Source organism: Felis catus, chromosome A1 (assembly GCF_018350175.1).
Source record: "Felis catus isolate Fca126 chromosome A1, F.catus_Fca126_mat1.0, whole genome shotgun sequence".
Taxonomy (NCBI): Eukaryota; Metazoa; Chordata; class Mammalia; order Carnivora; family Felidae; genus Felis; species Felis catus.
This window is the reverse complement of record NC_058368.1, coordinates 209575434-209592756: the sequence shown is the minus strand read 5'-3', so window position 1 is coordinate 209592756 and position 17323 is coordinate 209575434. Positions and strand designations below refer to the sequence as shown.

Below are 17323 nucleotides of genomic sequence, written 5' to 3'. Positions count from 1 at the left end.
CTAAGATAATTTTCAACTATAAAATTGTGTGATTCTGGAATTTACAAATTGCTGTTCACATGTTTATATTATTTTGAGATCCATGCTTTCACACACTTATTTTTCTCTTGGGTCTCTTCATTTAATGTCCTTGCTTCGTTTTCATTTAACTTTATTTTCTTTTCAAACTAAAACTCAGCCTACAATGAGATACCGGTAACAGAGCAAAACTGGCACTATATCTAAACAATATTCTCCACTAAATAGAACCAGAGCTCCTCCCTGAGGAAAAGGCTGATTTCCACTGCTCAGGTAGGAAAAGTATGAGATAAGATTAAAACATCTTACTGCCTTGAAAGTAAGAAATTGCTTAAAGGAGGATAGGACACAACAGAAGGACACAGAAGTGAGCTTGAAGGAGCTGCTACTATCCAAATCTGGGACCATTTGAGCATCAAAATAAATGATGATAATAAAAGATTGTAACCCATTGAATAAAAAAGAAATCTCAAGGGGCACCTGGGTGGCTCAGTTGATTAAAAGTCCAACTCTTGATCTCAGCTCAGGTCTTGATCTCAGGGGTTGTGAGTTTAAGCCCTGCAGAGCCAACAAGAAGGAAGGAAGGGAGGGAGGGAGGGAGGGAGGGAGGGAGGAAGGAAGGAAGGAAGGAAGGAAGGAAGGAAGGAAGGAAGGAAGGAAGGAAGGAAGGAAAAAAAAGAGGGAGGGAGGAAAGAAGAGAAGGAAGGAGGGAGGGAGTAAGGAAGGAAGGAAGGGAAAAAGAGAGAAGGAGAGAAAGAGAGAAAAGAAAGGAGGGAGGAAAGAAGGAAAGAAGAAAGGAAGGAAGGAAAGAAAGAGGGAGGGAGGGAGAAAGAAGGAGGGAAGGAGGAAGGAAGAAGGGAAGGAAGGAAGGAAAGGAAAGGAAATCTCAAATCTACACTGATATGAATGAATGAAGAGAGAAGGGGAATGCTCCATTACAGTAGAATGCTAAGTAGTAAATATAACAGATTGATAGAAAATCATTAATGGTGTTAAAATTAGGGAGTAAAAGTTTAATTAGAATCAGATATTTATATAGTCTCAAAATCTCCACAAATTTCTTATTAACTAACTGCAAAGAGTAATGGAGGAGAGCATGGCCCATACCATCTTAAGTAATCAAAATTAACATCACCAATATTAGGAAAAAACTGGTATCAGATGCTTTATTATGTGATGCACTAAGGAGGATATAAAATCCACTTCTGTGGTATTCCTACCAAAAATGCATCACCTGAATCTAATAATAACATCAGGTAAACCCAAATTGATGGATTCTACAATACAGTATGCCCATACTCTTAAAAGATATCCACATCAGTAAATGAAGTCTAAGGAGGTATTCTAGATTCAAGAAGACTTAGGAGACATGAAAATTGAATGCAGTATGTGATCTTGGATTGGTTCTTGAAGCAAGAAAAAAAAATAACTGTAAAAGAACATTATTGGAACAATTGATAAAAGAGGGACTGTGGATTACATATTTTATTTTAAAGTTTTATTTATTTTGAGAGGGAGAGAGAGAGTGCACACAGGAGGGACAGAGAGGGAATCCCAAGCAGGCTTCGGCACTGTCAGTGTGGAGCCCTGTACAGGGCTTGAACCCGTGAACCATGAGATCATGACCTGAGCAAAAATCAAAGAGTTGGACACTTAACTGACTAAGCCACCTAGGCGCCCCTAGATATTTTTGATTATTTAAGATTTTTAAATTATTGTTAAGATTATTTAGATTATATTTCTTTATATTAGATATATTTAGATTTTATAAATGTTACATTTCCTGATTTTGTTCATTCTGATGTGATTACCTAAGAGAATGTTCTTGTTCTTAGGAAGTACATAGTAAAGTATTTAGAAGAATGGACCATATCTTCAACTTGCTCTCCCATAGTTTAGACACACACACCCACACCCTAGGGCAGGGAAGAAGGAAGGTTTGTGAGTGTTAAAGCAGATGGGGCAAAACGTAAACAATTGGTGAATGTGGGTAAAGGTTATGGCAGCTTCTTGTACTTGTGTGGTAGTTTTGCATAACTTTGTAATTAATTTGCAAAATTGAAATTAAATCTTTAAATCAGAATTTACAGTTATCTCCCTAACCTAAAAAATTTAAAACCTTCAGAAAAAAATTTAAATAACTTTTCAAAGTTTTTAAAAATAAAAACTTAAGAGGGACGCTTGGGTGGTTCAGTCAGTTGAGTGTCTGACTTCAGCTCAGGTCATGATCTTGTGGTTTTAGTTGTGGGTTCAAGTCCGCATCCACTTCTCTGCTGTCAGCATGGATGGAACCTGCTTCGGATCCTCTGTCTCCCTCTGTCTCTACTCTTTGCCCAATCAGTTTCTCTCTTTCAAAAGTAAATAAGCATTTTAAAAAATAAAATAAAAATTTTAAGAAAAAACATTCTGCCTATAAAGTGTTCTGTAGTTTCTAAATCAACTTTATTTTAACATGGTTCAATAATAAAAGCCAGTAACGTGAATGAACTAGGTACTCTGTAGAGCACCCAGACTCTAATTGCTTTTTAATAATTTTTTATTTTGAAATAATTGTAGATTCATAGAAGTTGCAAAAAAAAAAAGTATAGGGACATGAGGTGCACCCTTAACTCAGCCTCCCCCAATAGTAAAATTGTATATAACTCTAGTACAGGGTCAAAATCAGGAAATTGACATTTGTGCAATCTAAGAGTATTCTGATTTAGCCAACTATGCCTATGCTATATATGTGTGTGTGTTTTTTTATCATACATGAGGTTGTGTGTATCTACCACCACACTCAACATACAGAACTATTTCAGGGCGCCTGGGAGCTCATTTGGTTAAGCATCTGACTTCAGCTCAAGTCATGATCTTATGGTTCGAGCCTGGCATCAGGCTTTGCGCTGACAGTACAGAGCCTACTTGGGATTCTCTCTGTCCCTCTCTCTGTGCCTGTACCCCGTACTCTCTCTTTCTCTCTCTCTCTCTCAAACAAACAAACAAACTTTTAAAAAACCAAACAAACAATATAGAACTGTTTCATCATCCAGCACCATTCCCTTGTACTATCACTTCACAGACACATACGTGCACTCCTCATCTGTAATCCCTGGCAACCACTGATCTGCTCTTCATTTCTATAATGTTGGTATTTCAGAAATGTTACTTAAATGAAATCATATTGTATACTTTGAGTTCGGGATTTTTCACTCAGTATGAAATTTCCTTGAGATCCATCCAAGTTCTATATATCAATACTTTGTTTCTTTTTTATTGAGTGATATTCTGTGGTGTAGATTTATCACAGTTTGTTTAACCATTCATGCATTGAAGGATATCTTGAGTTGTTTCCAGTTTGTTTGGGGCTGTTATAGGTAAAGCTGCTATGAACATCCAGGTGCAAGCTTTTGCTTGCACATAAGTTTTCATTTCACAAACACCCAAGAGTTTAATTTTTCTTCTTACTTAGCACTTAGGTTTATCCTTTAAAGTTTATTCTGAGGCAGTTATTTTCATACCTTATTTGTGACAAATTCTTATTTCTTCTAGAATTTTAAAGCGATGAGTAATTATGCAGAAACTGATTTTAAACTCAAGTTAATATTTTTAAGGAGTATATGCAGGCTGTGTGAAATAGATTCCAAATAAGCAGCTATAGATGCCATGTTCAGTAGCTAAGACATATATATATATCAGTGGCTAGTAGATTACTTTTTTTTTTTATGTGGCACGAAATGAAATCGAAAGCCCTTGAACAGTCCATCACTATATACCAGCCACATAATCTTTTCCTTTTTCCTAGGTTCTGTCATTCTTTAGAGACTAGAACATACTAATCATTCCCTGTCCCCATTTCTTCTTCCCCTTTTGCCTAACTCTTCGTCATGAGATTTCCTTAATGAGACATTCTGTGACTTCTTACACTACCCCCACGTAAACTTAGTTATTATCTTTTTTTCTTTCAAAGTGCCCTGTTCTTTTCACTTAGAAAAAAGCATGGACTCTGGAATGTTAAGAGCAGGGACTCTGGAATCAGACCTTTGGCAAGTTACTTAACCTTTATATTCCTCAGTTTTTATTATCTTAAAGTGAAAGTAATAGTAGTGTGTATTCAATAGGATAAGCATTAAATGAACTATAATATGTAAATATGAATTAAATGAACTCAATATAAATTAATGTGAAATTATGTAAATTCTTTAGAACAATTCCAGGCAGATATTAAGTGCTAACTATTATTTATTATTGCTATTGTTGTTACGGGATTTATCACAGTATGTAATTATATGTTACATGGCGATTATTTATAATATCACTCCTACTGGACTGTTAACCACGTCTGGTTTTTTACCATTATATACACAATACCCACTATCTGTCAGGTCCTGTTCAGGTATTAGGTGCTAAGTGCATGATTATTATATATACATAAAGTTTTACTTCTTTAAAAATTAGGAAGTCAGATAAACAAGAAAAAGGAAATTAGTCACTTAGAAATTTCATCACCCAGTGATAAGCATACTTAATATTATCAAGCACTGGTAAGGAGAAGTTAAACTACTTCCTCAAGTCCTGGCAGTTCAGTGTTCTGATCAAAATTGAAAGTGTTTTATTTCCATTTTTAGTTTGCTTTTGAGTTTATGTTTAATAGTTAAGTGTGTTAAAACATTATTTGAGAAACCTTTTTATGTCCTTCTTTTGTATACACCTCAGTTTTACTTAGATTTCTTAAATAGCAGTGAAAGTCCTCTGTAACATGAGATGAGATTTCTCAATGATTTCTTTTAGGTACTTTTTTTTTTTAATTTTTGTATTTTTTAGAGACAGAGAACATGAACACAAGATCTTTTAGGTACTTTAAAATATCCATCTGCTATCATATATTCTAGTCATAGGAAATCACTATCTAGTTAATACCCCAAGATTTTCTAAACCAAGAAACCAAAGAAAGAAAAACAGTGAAAATATTGTTTTGAGAGTTTAAGATTTAATTAAAGAGTTCAAATGCTGTTACTGTTTGAAATCATTATCTTGGAGATTATACATAACACTCAAAGTCATTTGGTTCTGCATTTCTATTAACCTATCTGAGTATATAGTTGCTGTTATGTTTTCTTTTAATATTCTGAGTTTCATAGAAAGTTTACTTTTTTTTTTTTTTTTTGCAACGTTTATTTTTGGGACAAAGAGAGACCGAGCATGAACGGGGGAGGGGCAGAGAGAGAGGGAGACACGGAATCGGAAACAGGCTCCAGGCTCTGAGCCATCAGCCCAGAGCCTGACGCGGGGCTCGAACTCACGGACCGCGAGATCGTGACCTGGCTGAAGTCGGATGCTTAACCGACTGCCTCACCCAGGCGCCCCGAAAGTTTACTTTTGTGTAACTGTGATTATTAAATAAATTAGAAATCTCATATAAAATTTAAAAATTCATTTCTCCTAGTGAAGGATTGATAGTGACAGAATTTAAAGAGCTATTTTGTTTTCATTTTATATACAAGAAGAATATGGCATTTAATGGTGTGAAATCTGTATTTTATGATTAGTTCATTGAACATGAGCTTATAAATTTAGAAAAATATACATCCTCAATTTATATATTTATATCCTATAAAATAGTAGAGGGATCTGGTGGAAATCATCAAAAGGTTACTATAGATAACATGAATGAGAAATCACTTCTCTATTTAGAACTCCTTTCCCTGTAAAGCGAACTATTTAAAATAATTTTGAAAGAAAACTCCTCAGTAAGAAGCTGTTAATGATTTAAATTGACTTTTAAAAAGTTTATCTTTCCTGAAAAGCTATCCCAATATGTTTTTCTGCATTCATTAGTTATATTATTTAATGGCTATGTTTGGGTCTCTTGAATTCTTTAATGGGTTTTTAAAATCAATTGTAGAAATAGATCCTGAAGGACATACCATGTCTTTGGCCATTCGAGCAGTAACAACAGAATACCATAGACTGGTGGCTTATAAACAACAGAAATTTATTTTTCACTGTGTTGGAAGCTGGGAATTCCAGGATCTAGGTGCTGGCAGATTGGTGTCTGTGAGAACTCACTTCATGGTTCATAAACTGGCTGTCTTCTTGCTGTGTCTGTATATGGCAGAATGGGCAAGGGAGCCCTTTGGAGTCTCTTTTATGAAGGCATTAATCCCATTCATGAGGACTCCACCCTCATGACCTAATCACCTCTCAGAGGCCCCACCTCCAGATACCTTCCAATGGGAAGTAAGTTTCAACATAAGAATTTGGGGGCAGAGGACGCAAACATTTAGCCTATAGCACATTGCTTAGCAGCAATAGATCCGGAAAAAAAGGAGGCTTTAATTAATGCTGACCTCCTATGAGACTATATTTTTCACCTAACAAAAAAAGTTCCCTTAAAAAAAAAAAGCTGTTAATTATGGAAAACTTTAAATATATGCTAGGTAAACAAAAGAGTATAATGAATGCCCAGTACCCCTCACCCAGCTTAATCAACATGTTGTTGAAATTTTAATTTCATCTGTACTTCTGCCCATTCTTCAACCACTGCTCATTTATCGTTATTACCTTTACAGTTTTTTGGAATTTGGTAATATTTATATATACCAAAAAACCGAAATCTTAACTTTATAATTTCGACAAATGGAGATATTCATGTAAACAGTATCCCTTCATGATGTAGACAGAACATTTCCATCACACCAGAAAATTTCTACATGCACCTTTGTAGTCGAATGCCACTACCATCTACCCATGATCACCCCCATGAAAGAGCAAATTGATATATTGGACATCATCAAAGTTTCAAAAGATAATATTAACAGGATGAAAAGACCAGCAAACAACTGGGATAACATATTTGCAAACACATACCTAATAAAGGAATTATCTAAAGGATATAATTCAGACTCTTAAAAGTCAGAATCAAGATTGCTAAGCTCTGTTCTAGACCTGTACTTACTGGGTATCAGAGCAGAGGTGTTGACTAGGCAATTGGGTATATGAGTCTAGTATACAGGGGAGAAGTCAAAGTAGGCGATACAAATTTGGGAGTCATCAGCATACAGGTGCTATTTTCTTTTTAAATTTATTTTTGAGAGAGGGAGGGGGACGGTAGATCCAAAGTGGGCTCTGCACTGACAGCAGAGAGCAGAGTGCAAGCAGGGGAGGGGGAGAGAGAGAGAGAGAGAGACAGAGACAGAGACAGAGAGACAGAGACCAGAATGGAATCCGAAGCAGGTGGCAGACTCCGGGCTGTCAGTATAGCACCTGATGTGGGGCTCAAACCTATGAACCACAAGATCATGATCTGAGCCGAAGTCAGGTGCCCAAACGACTGAGCCACACAAGTGCCCCTACAGGTGCTATTTTAAAGTCATGAGATTGAATGAGATTAAAATATGGGAGGACAGGAAGATGAGAAGAAACCAAAACAGGATTCATGGGTGGCCAATGCAGTATGAAGAAAAACCAGGAGTATATGTTGGAAAAACAAAAGAATTGTTCAAACTGTGTTGAATGCTAGGTCAAATCACATGAGACCTGAGGCTGTCCATTGTATTTATTTAGCAGTATAGATACTGTTACTAATCATGGCAAGACACCTGGTGGAATGATGAGAATAAAAACACATATAGTGTCATTTCAAGAGAATGCAGGAAAATTAGAGATGAATGTAGACAACCAAAGGAATTTTGTGTGAGCAGAAAAATTAAGCAGTTGTTAGAAGGGTCAAGATAAGGTTCCTAGGAGTTCCAGATAAGGGGTTTTGTTTTGTTTTTATGGGAGTAGGGGAACTTACCAGTATATAGATGTTTACATGCTGATTGGAATGATCCAATAAGAGAGAAAATTGATGATGAAGACAAGAGAGTTGCTGGAATGATATCTTTGAATGGGTTAGGGCAGAAAAGGGATCAGTAATGCAGATTATGTGTAAGTGATTATGATTTTTTTTTGCATATCTTCCTCTGCTCTTTCTTAATTAGTCTTAGATATTCTAAGTAAATGATCTATTGAATTGGAAAAATTTCCTAAAGTATAAAACATAATCCATTTGTTCTAAGTTGTCTTGAAGAATTCATTGTTCCAAGGGACTGTATCACTTAATGAGGATCAAAAATTAAGGTAGCCAAAATTTCTTGAAAAGATTTTTAGGGCAGCCAAATTCAAATAGCTAACAGAAACAAAATGACTAATACAACTATTACATACTTTTATAATTTAATGTTAATGTAAAAGTCTTGATGTATCTAGGCCTTTCTTATATTTTATAGTCATCAAAAAAAAAAGTGTGTATGTTTAAACAAAAAAAATTGCAAACTTCAGAATCTTTTGCTTTCTAATGGTACCAAATAATCAATTCAGAAGAACCTGGCTAACCTTTGGTGGACTTAGTAAAAAAAAAAAAAATGTGAATTTTATAAAAATAAAATTAGTATGTGACCCAGTAATTCCACTACTGGGTATTGATCCAAAAAATATGAAAACACTAATGCAAAAAGATATACACCCTTATGTTTATTGCAGCATTATTTATAGTAGCCAAATTATGGAAGCAGCCCAAGTGCCCATTGACAGATAAATGGATAAAGAAGAAGTGGTGTGTGTGTGTGTAGGTGTGTGTGTGTACATACACACACAATGAAATATTAACCATAAGAAAAATGAAATCTTAAAAAAAAAGAATGAAATCTTGCCATTTGCAACAACATGAATGGATCTAGAGAGTATAATGCTAATCGAAGTAAGTCAGAAAAAGACAAATACCATATGATTTCACTCATATGGAATTTAAGAAACAAAACAAATGAACAAAGAAAACAAGAAGCAGACTCAACTGTGGAGAACAAACTGATGGTTACCAAAGGAAGGTGGGTAGGGGATAGGTGAATACTCTTGATGAGTACTGAGTAATGTATAGAATTATGGAATAATTATATTGTAAACTAATATAACACTGTATGTTAACCATACTGGAATTAAAATTAAATAAGTAATCTATATTTCTTAAAAAAAAAAAAAAACAGAAAGAAACAGGGAATTTTACATTTTTATGGTAGTTGAAAGTATGCCCTCTTGTGGATCCTTCAGTAATTTCACATAAAAGCACTTTCTTTTATATTTCATATTTAATTAATCATGTATTGTCAGATATCTATGGTCAGAAGTTGAGACCTACATCTGAATGTTATAGTTCTTTAAGACCTAAACCTCATTTAGAAAGAAAAAATCTCCAGTGTGATTTTTTTTTTTTTAATTTCTAATACCTTTGTATAGTATACTAAGTAGTCTCATGGTGTAAGGTACATTTTCAACCTCAATGAGGGGCTTAAGATAGGCTGTTTCTTCTGCAGTGGACAGGAAGTGAGAAATGAAATTTTTGGTGTGGGAATGGGACTAGTAACCCAAATAATTTATAGTAGCACTTGGAAATTTCCTCCATGGCCTATTAAAAAAAAAAAAGAAAGAAAGAAGAAGAAAGAAAAATTAAATATTAATTCCAGGACTCAGGAAAGTTTTTTCCTAATGCAGCTTGTATTTTTGCATATTTGTTAAGATTAGACATTGTAGGGGCACCTAGGTGGTTCAGTCAGTTAAGTGTCCGACTTTAGCTCATGTCATGATCTTGTGGTTGGTGCGTTCAAGCTCCATGTCAGACTCTGTGCTGTCAGCTCAGAGCCTGGGGCCTGCGTCGGATTCTGTGTCTTCCTCTCTCCTCTCTCCTCCCTTCCCCCACTCACACTCTGTCTCTCTCTCTCAAAAACAAATATTTTTAAAAAATTAAAGAAGATTAGACATTGTATAAGTACTCACCAGGCCTCTGTAAGTCAGTTTAATAATCAGCTGAGACCTTTTAAAGTAATACAAGCTTTTGTTAAAGTTGGTTTATATAAAAATGCACGTGAAACAAATTGATACGAACAATGAAGAAAACTGATTATCGAAATATATAGTTTTACTAATCGTTTTACTTCTGAATGAATGTATACATACTCTTTAAAATGAGACATCAGGGGCACCTGGGTGGCTCAGTCGGTTGAGCGTCCGGCTTTGGCTCAGGTCATGATCTCACAGTTTGTGAGTTCGAGCCCCACGTCGCTCTGTGCTGACAGCTCAGAGCCTGGAGCCTGCTTCGGATTCTGTGTCTCCCTCTCTCTCTGTTCCTCCCCTACTCATGCTCTGTCTCTCTCTCTCCTTCAAAAATAAATACCCCCCCCAAAAGATTTTAAAAAATAAAATAAAATGAGACACTATACATTTCAACCTGATTTGTGACTTTTCTCTTTATAATCGTACTCAATAATGTAACTATTCTTCTATTGTATATTATATATATTATGATATGGCTGCACTATTGGAACACACACAAGAATAACACACATTTATTGGTTTCCAGCATGGTGGCTGCAGAGAGCTCAGGCTTCCAGAAGCAAAGCATATGTACAAGGAGAGCATTAGAGCTTTGCCTTTTTTTTTTTTTTTTTTTGCTTTTATTTTGCATTTCTGTTATTTAATAGAAAGAACTTAGAACTATAGAAAAACAAATGTTTTAATGAAGTGAAAATTTTCACAGTGTGGCTGATTGGGAACTGTTTTTGAGCTAGGATTTAAGGAACATCTTTTGGAAGTATCTTAAATAGAATGTGAAACTCTTGTTCTTGGATACATTTTAGGCAGTTTGAAGGGATCTGAAGGGAGCTTGACTAAAGTGGAAGGATTCTCTTTGAGGGGCACCACTCTTAAGGGGGCCACTGTTACCTGCTTAAATTAGTAAGTAGTGCAACGTACGTGTATTTATTCACTTCCTTACCTGTTTGTTTAGGATTTTTATTCCATTTGTTTCCCAAAAGAATTTGAGGCAACTTATACTATTAAATGTAATATAAACTGAGATAATAAAAATATACTAGTTTTAAGCCCCCTTTGTCTCCCCACCCAAAAATAATATATTATTACCAAAGAAGAACGGTATTAATTAGCTAAATATTCCACATGTAGGAAATCTTAATTCATTCAAAATAATGTTATAATTATGCAAGATGACAACATAAGTATAAAGAATACTGAGCTATAAATCCAATGTATTCTATACTTGATTCGGTTAGTTACTAACTATGAGACCTTGAACACACATTTAGCTTCAATTTCCTTACCGTTTATTGGTTTCCCTTTCTGCCATGGCAATGTAGATGTTTCCTGGTTTTATGTCCTTCGGATATACATTAGAATATAAGATTTGGTTAGAAACATCTGAGTTCAAATCCCAGCTTTGCTGTGTGCTATGTAAAGCATTTAGGCTCTGAGCCTTCGGTTTTGCAACTGTGAAATAATCTTCACAACCCTCTGACTTTGGTAACAGTTAAGGAAAGGTATATGTTAACGTCTCACACATAAGAAGTGTTAAAAAAACAAACAGCAAAAAAAAAAAAAAAAAAAAAAACCTTCCCCCACAATGTTACCTTGTCTTGCCTATTTCCTATTATTATAATTTAACTGTTACCAACCCTCTGGATCATTTTCATATCTATAGCTGTAATTCCAACTGCTTTTGTCAGTTCTGGAATTTCCAACTTTAGATTATCTCCAACTGGATGTTACGTTGGCACTTGAATCTCTGAGTACATTCGAAATCAGAACATGTCATGTTACATGTCATTGCAGTATTCAACAACTTTCTGCCTCCATTCTCTTTCTGCCACTCCATCTTCCTTATTGTTTACATTAATCTTACTGAAAACTTTTTCGCTTACAACAAGGATATGAAAAATAAAAAAGGTCACCACTTCATACAAACTCCTTTGCAGGGTCCAATTCACCTTTCTAGCCTTGTGCTCTGGCGAAAGTGTCTGTGAATGCATCCTGCATATTCTGTTAGTCTTAGCACCTACCACAGCACTTTCATACCATAGATTCATAACATAGGTTTCATAGGTAATTATTTAAATATTTAAATTATTTAAATATGTATTTATGTATACATATAGCAGCAACTATTAGAAAATTCATTTTGGAGCACCTGGGTGGCTCAGCTGGTTAAGTGTCCAACTCTTGATTTCGGCTCAGGTCATGATCTCATGGTTTGTGGGTTCGAGCCCCACACTGGTCTCTGTGCTGACAACACACGGGGCCGACTTAGGATTCTCTCTCCTGCTCTCTGCCCCCCTCCTCAAATAAATAAATAAACATTTTTTTAAAAGATTCATTTTAGTATTTTCCATTTTTGTACATGTTTATATCATTGTTTTTCTAAATCAAAAAGTAATGTTCTAGTAGTTTTAAGAAGTGCTCAAGTAATATAGATATAAATACTACAAAAATGGGAATTCCCCCCAAATCCCAGAATACATACATCCGACCCCCTAACCATTGTTAATGGTTTAAATTAAAATATATTCTTAAAGAATGTTTTTCATGCCTAGACTGTCATTTGTATAAAAATGTGTTTTAAATAAAAATAGACTTGAACTGCGTACACATTGGCATTATTTTCAGTTAGCAATATATCTTGAATATCTTTTCATGAATTTTAAGAACTTTGCCTTTGTTTTTAAATAAATTTGATGCAGATTGTGGAAGGATTAAAATATGGAGTACTCAAAGTAAAATTGGTTCAGATTTTAATTCAGTGATTCTTTCTGTGTCCTCTCCCTAGATGATTTCCCCTTTACAGCATGCCTGTGGCCAAACTCAAATTTTGAGGGGTAGAGACTGTTTCCATCTTGTTAACCACTGAACTTTGTTTGCCTAGCATGGTGTTTGACACCGTGTTACAAAATAAACATTTTTGGGTGCATCATAATGAAGGACTAATAAATACTATCAAAAGGTAGGGAGAGCTTGGATTCAGACCCAGGCAGGTGTTCTCTTTATTCCTGGGCTAGATACTGTGACTGTTTCTTTCCTCACATCTGTATTGACTGTACAACATGATTTTTAATTGTTGTAATCTTTTGTGGATGTAATGTCAATTGTATATCAGTCATGTTAAACTAATAATATTGCTGTACATTTTAGTTGTTATGTAAAATGTCCATGTACCAGACAGCCTGAGTTTGATTTCTCCTGTATGACCTTAGGCAAATTATGTATCCTCTGTGTATATCACTTTCCTCATTAAATAAAACTGTAATATGAGTACTTCAGTGTCATATAAGGATTAAATAAGAGTACCTGTAACAGATGCCTGGGTGGCACAGTCAGTTACGCGTCTCACTTTTGATTTCAGCTCAGGTCATGATCTTGTGGTTTGTGAGATGGAGCCCTGCATCAGGCTCTGGGTGGGAGTGAGGCTCTCCTCTCTCTCTCTCTCTCTCAAAATAAATAAACTTAAAAAAAAAAAAAAGAGTACACTTAAAGTATTTTTTATTGGGTACTAGGTGCTCAGTAAATGTCATTTCTAACAGTTTTTTACTACTAAAAAATTGAAGTTATTGAGACAAGATTGTACACATTTCTTGGCTATAGCGTACACACTGGCTGCCCAGGAAAATTCATCTACCATCAGTTTATGAGAGGAACTTTTATTCCAAATACATCCCAATTTGAGTTATTATAACTTCTACCAATAATGTTTTATTTGCATTTCTTTTGTTTGTGTGAAGAAACCATAAATTTTAAAGTGAAATTAAATTAAGTGAACAAAGAACCAGAGCCTTTAAAAAATCTTGTCAAGGGACACCTGGGTAGCTCAGTTGGTTAAGTGTCTGACCCTTGATTTTGGCTCAAGTCGTGATCTCATGGTTGTGAGATGAAGCCCTGTGTCCGGCTCTGTGATAAGCACGGAGCTTGCTTGAGATTCTCCTCTCCCTATCTTTCTCTGTCCCTCTCCAGCTTACACTCTCTCAAAATAAATAAACATTTTTTAAAAATCTCGTCGCGGTGTCTGGGTGGCTTCTGACTTCAGCTTAGGTCATGATCTCATGGTTCATGGGTTCGAGCCCTGTGTCAGGCTCTGTGCTGACAGCTCAGAGCCTGGAACCTGCTTCAGATTCTGTGTCTTCCTCTCCCTGTCCCTCCCTTGCTTCGTGCTCTGTCTCTCTCTCTTTCTCAAAAATAAATAAACATTAAAAAAACAAGTTTTAAATCTTGTCAAGAGTGCTTGCTTCGGCAGCATATACACTAAAATCTTGTCAAGATTTTCACGTCAGATTCATTATAATGGATTGAAATGAGAATTTGCTGTAGTATCTTCCAGTAATTAAGAATTATTGTAATTAAACCAGGCCGTTCTAAAATAAGCCATAAATGCATTCTGTGTGTGTGTGTGTGTGTGTGTGTGTGTGTGTGTGTGAGATTTAGTTCTTAGTATTACAACAGTTAAGTTTTTCCCCTACTTTTCTTTGCCAGTATTTGTTTTGGCTGCCTTACCATTTAAGTAATTATAGGTGGGCCTGCCTAGGACTAGTAAACATATATGTGATACTATGGTGAAATATATACTGGAATTTCAAATAATAACTTACTATATATCTTTTGGAAGTAAAGATTATGTATATTATTGAAAAGACCCCTTTTCCCTAATTCATCTGTGTTTCTCCTCTGTTCTCCCCCCCCAAAATTTTTTTTTCCAGTTAGCACTAACACTGCTAACTTTTTGGGTCACTTATTATATGCCAGGTAGTACGTCAAGTTGCATTATTTTTTGCATTCTCATCACCACTTAGGAGGTGGGCTTCTTTGTCCACTCTTCCATTTCTTTTAGTCAGCACTTTTGAAACTGCTTTGCTTTAGTGACCCACAGACGTTTTACCTGGAGTCACAAAGCAGTATGCAATGTAAACTTGTGTTTCTATTCCTTCCATCCCTCTCAACCCACTAATTCTATTTTATAATCTACTAATTGGTCACCATTCACAGATTTTAATTGAGTAAAATACTGCCTTCAGTGACAGTTTTAAACACTCATTATAATCTTTCCCATTTGGTTACCATTTCATTCCAAACACATTGTTCCCCAGAGATAATGACTTTCAGCTTCAGTTTCAGCAGTTTCCTGAAAGATAGTATACTTTCACAGAGCCAGGTAGACCAAACATTGCCCAATCCAGAGCCAGAAATGCCATGTTAATTAGTTAGAGTTCTGCATATTGATTTTTAGAATTTTAGGAATGCTCTTTCTTGATGGACTCTGGTCACTTTCCAGCATAGGCAGCATTATTTCCGCAAATTACTCATATTCATCAACATCTGTGACTTTAGCTAAAATTTAAGTCCATTTCTAACAAAGTCTTTGCTGTTCTTCAAAAGCTTGGCTTCCAATGAAACCAGCATAGTTCAGCAGTGAGGTATAAATAATATTTGTCAGTAGTCACGTACTCAGTCTGTACACTAAAGCACTTTAAACCAAACAAGCATTGTTGCTCTCTTTTCTTTCCCCACTTACTCCCAGTTTTCAGTTGACATCAGAGTATTAACATGCCTTATTATGTCACTAAGAAGAAAAGCACAATCTTGTGGTTAGGTTTATTAATCTCCTAATTCATATGTGACAACTAGTTAAATCATTTTTAGACTAAAAAACTCCAGCTGGAATTGGGTCTACTTTTACATGTTACATGGGATTTAGGCAAACAGAATAAAGTTGGTTAGCCCACGATATAACTCTCTAGCTTATTCTTTATTGGTTCCTGTCCTCTGAACTAAATAATATGGACACTTGTTACTTAATCTGTTGGAGTATGGCAATTTACATTTACAACGATGAGTTGTATAAGAATAACAAGATATTTTTGTGCTGTTTTATACATAATTTGCATGCAATTATTTTTTCCCATTAATTATTAAGCATAAACTAACTTTTTTATTAGCCCAAACTTAGAAAAAAAAAATCTGTCATGTTTCATGTTTTGGTGACTTCTGTCAGGTTTCAATTTTTGTTTTCTTTTTTTACTACTTGATACAACTTCGTAGTAACTTGATGCTAAATTTGCAGTATTTCCTTAAATTTCTTTAGTGTTGTTAAAGAATCAAATTAGTAACTTCAAAGAGTAAAGTCCATATTGTAGCAAGAGAACAAATGTAAGATAGCCAGTAGTCTTTCCTATACTATTTCTTGTGCTATATCCTTTCAGTGGATTCTACTAGCAAATTTTATGTCAGTCATTCAGCAAAGGGAAGTGTTTTTTCCTTGGCTGGCTACTAGAAAAGAATGTACATATAAAGGACATAACTGTAAGGGGGGAAAAATAATTACCAAAAAGACAAGACAGTTGTTACTTATAAAGGGGAACAAAATCACCCGAAAGACAAGGTAGTTGTTACCTGTGGTAGGAACTAGGGTGCTAACTTTCTAGATGGTGGTTCTTTGGATGCTTGCTTTATAACTCTGTTAAACCATACATATATGTTTTATGAATTTCTGGCAACATATATCTATAATTGTGTTTGTGGAAAGAGAAAATTTGTAATTTTAACTGCCTGTATACTTCTACTTTTAAAAAAACACTTGGAAAGATACATTAAGATACATGAGAGAGAGAGAGAGAGAGAGAGAGAGGAGTTATTAGTGTTATATCATTTCACTGTTTTGAAGTTTACAACTCAAAAAACTTAGAGGTTCTCTTAACAGTGACTGACAAGCAAATACAATGTTTCAAAAAAAAAGACATTTAAAGTGAAAATTACAATTCAAGTTTCTATTTTAGCACTGTGTCTTAGTTGATATGGAGTAGACTTCTATTTACTGAAGAGTTTATGAAGTTATTTAATAAAGGCATATCTTTGACTAATGTGCATATTATTAAAATGTATTATGTACTGCAGAAAAAGGTTCTTACACAAGTACGCTATTAAAGATAAAGATTCCAAGAGCCACAAGATAAAATGAGAAAAATTGGGGGACACTGAACAGAATTAGGAAACATATCAGGAATTTAACCGAATGTCTGTACACACAGACACAGAATTGCATCATAAAAACTGAGTCAACAAAGTCATTGTAGAGGAATGTTAAAATGTTAACGTATTTCTCTGTCCTTTATGGGTTGTGCGTTAATTAGTGATTGGTTGGTATTAAGAAGCATGTAGTGATAATTGGGAAAGCAAGGTAAGTACATTAACATAAAGTAATTCTATAAGGATGAAACAAGGCAAGTTTCCAAAAAATGTTACAAAGGAATGTATAATTATTTACAAAAGTATGTTAGGCTATAAGTGTTATAAGTGAAAGTCAGATTAAGGTAAAGCTTTTAGCTGAATTTGTCTGAGGTTTCATGAGGTAGTGGGAACTTGTCCTAGATCTTGAGGAATTACAGGTTTTGGATTAAAGCACAGATGGGCTACCTAGGTAGAGAGATATAGAAGGAAATAAATAAAAATGCAAAAACAC

General features: G+C 35.0%; 1 protein-coding gene across 5 annotated transcripts in view; it reads left to right on the top strand.

Annotated features, from left to right (window-relative positions):
• Positions 1-17323, top strand: part of NIPBL (NIPBL cohesin loading factor) — a 200364-nt gene that overhangs the window by 67277 nt on the left and 115764 nt on the right. The window lies entirely within an intron of this gene.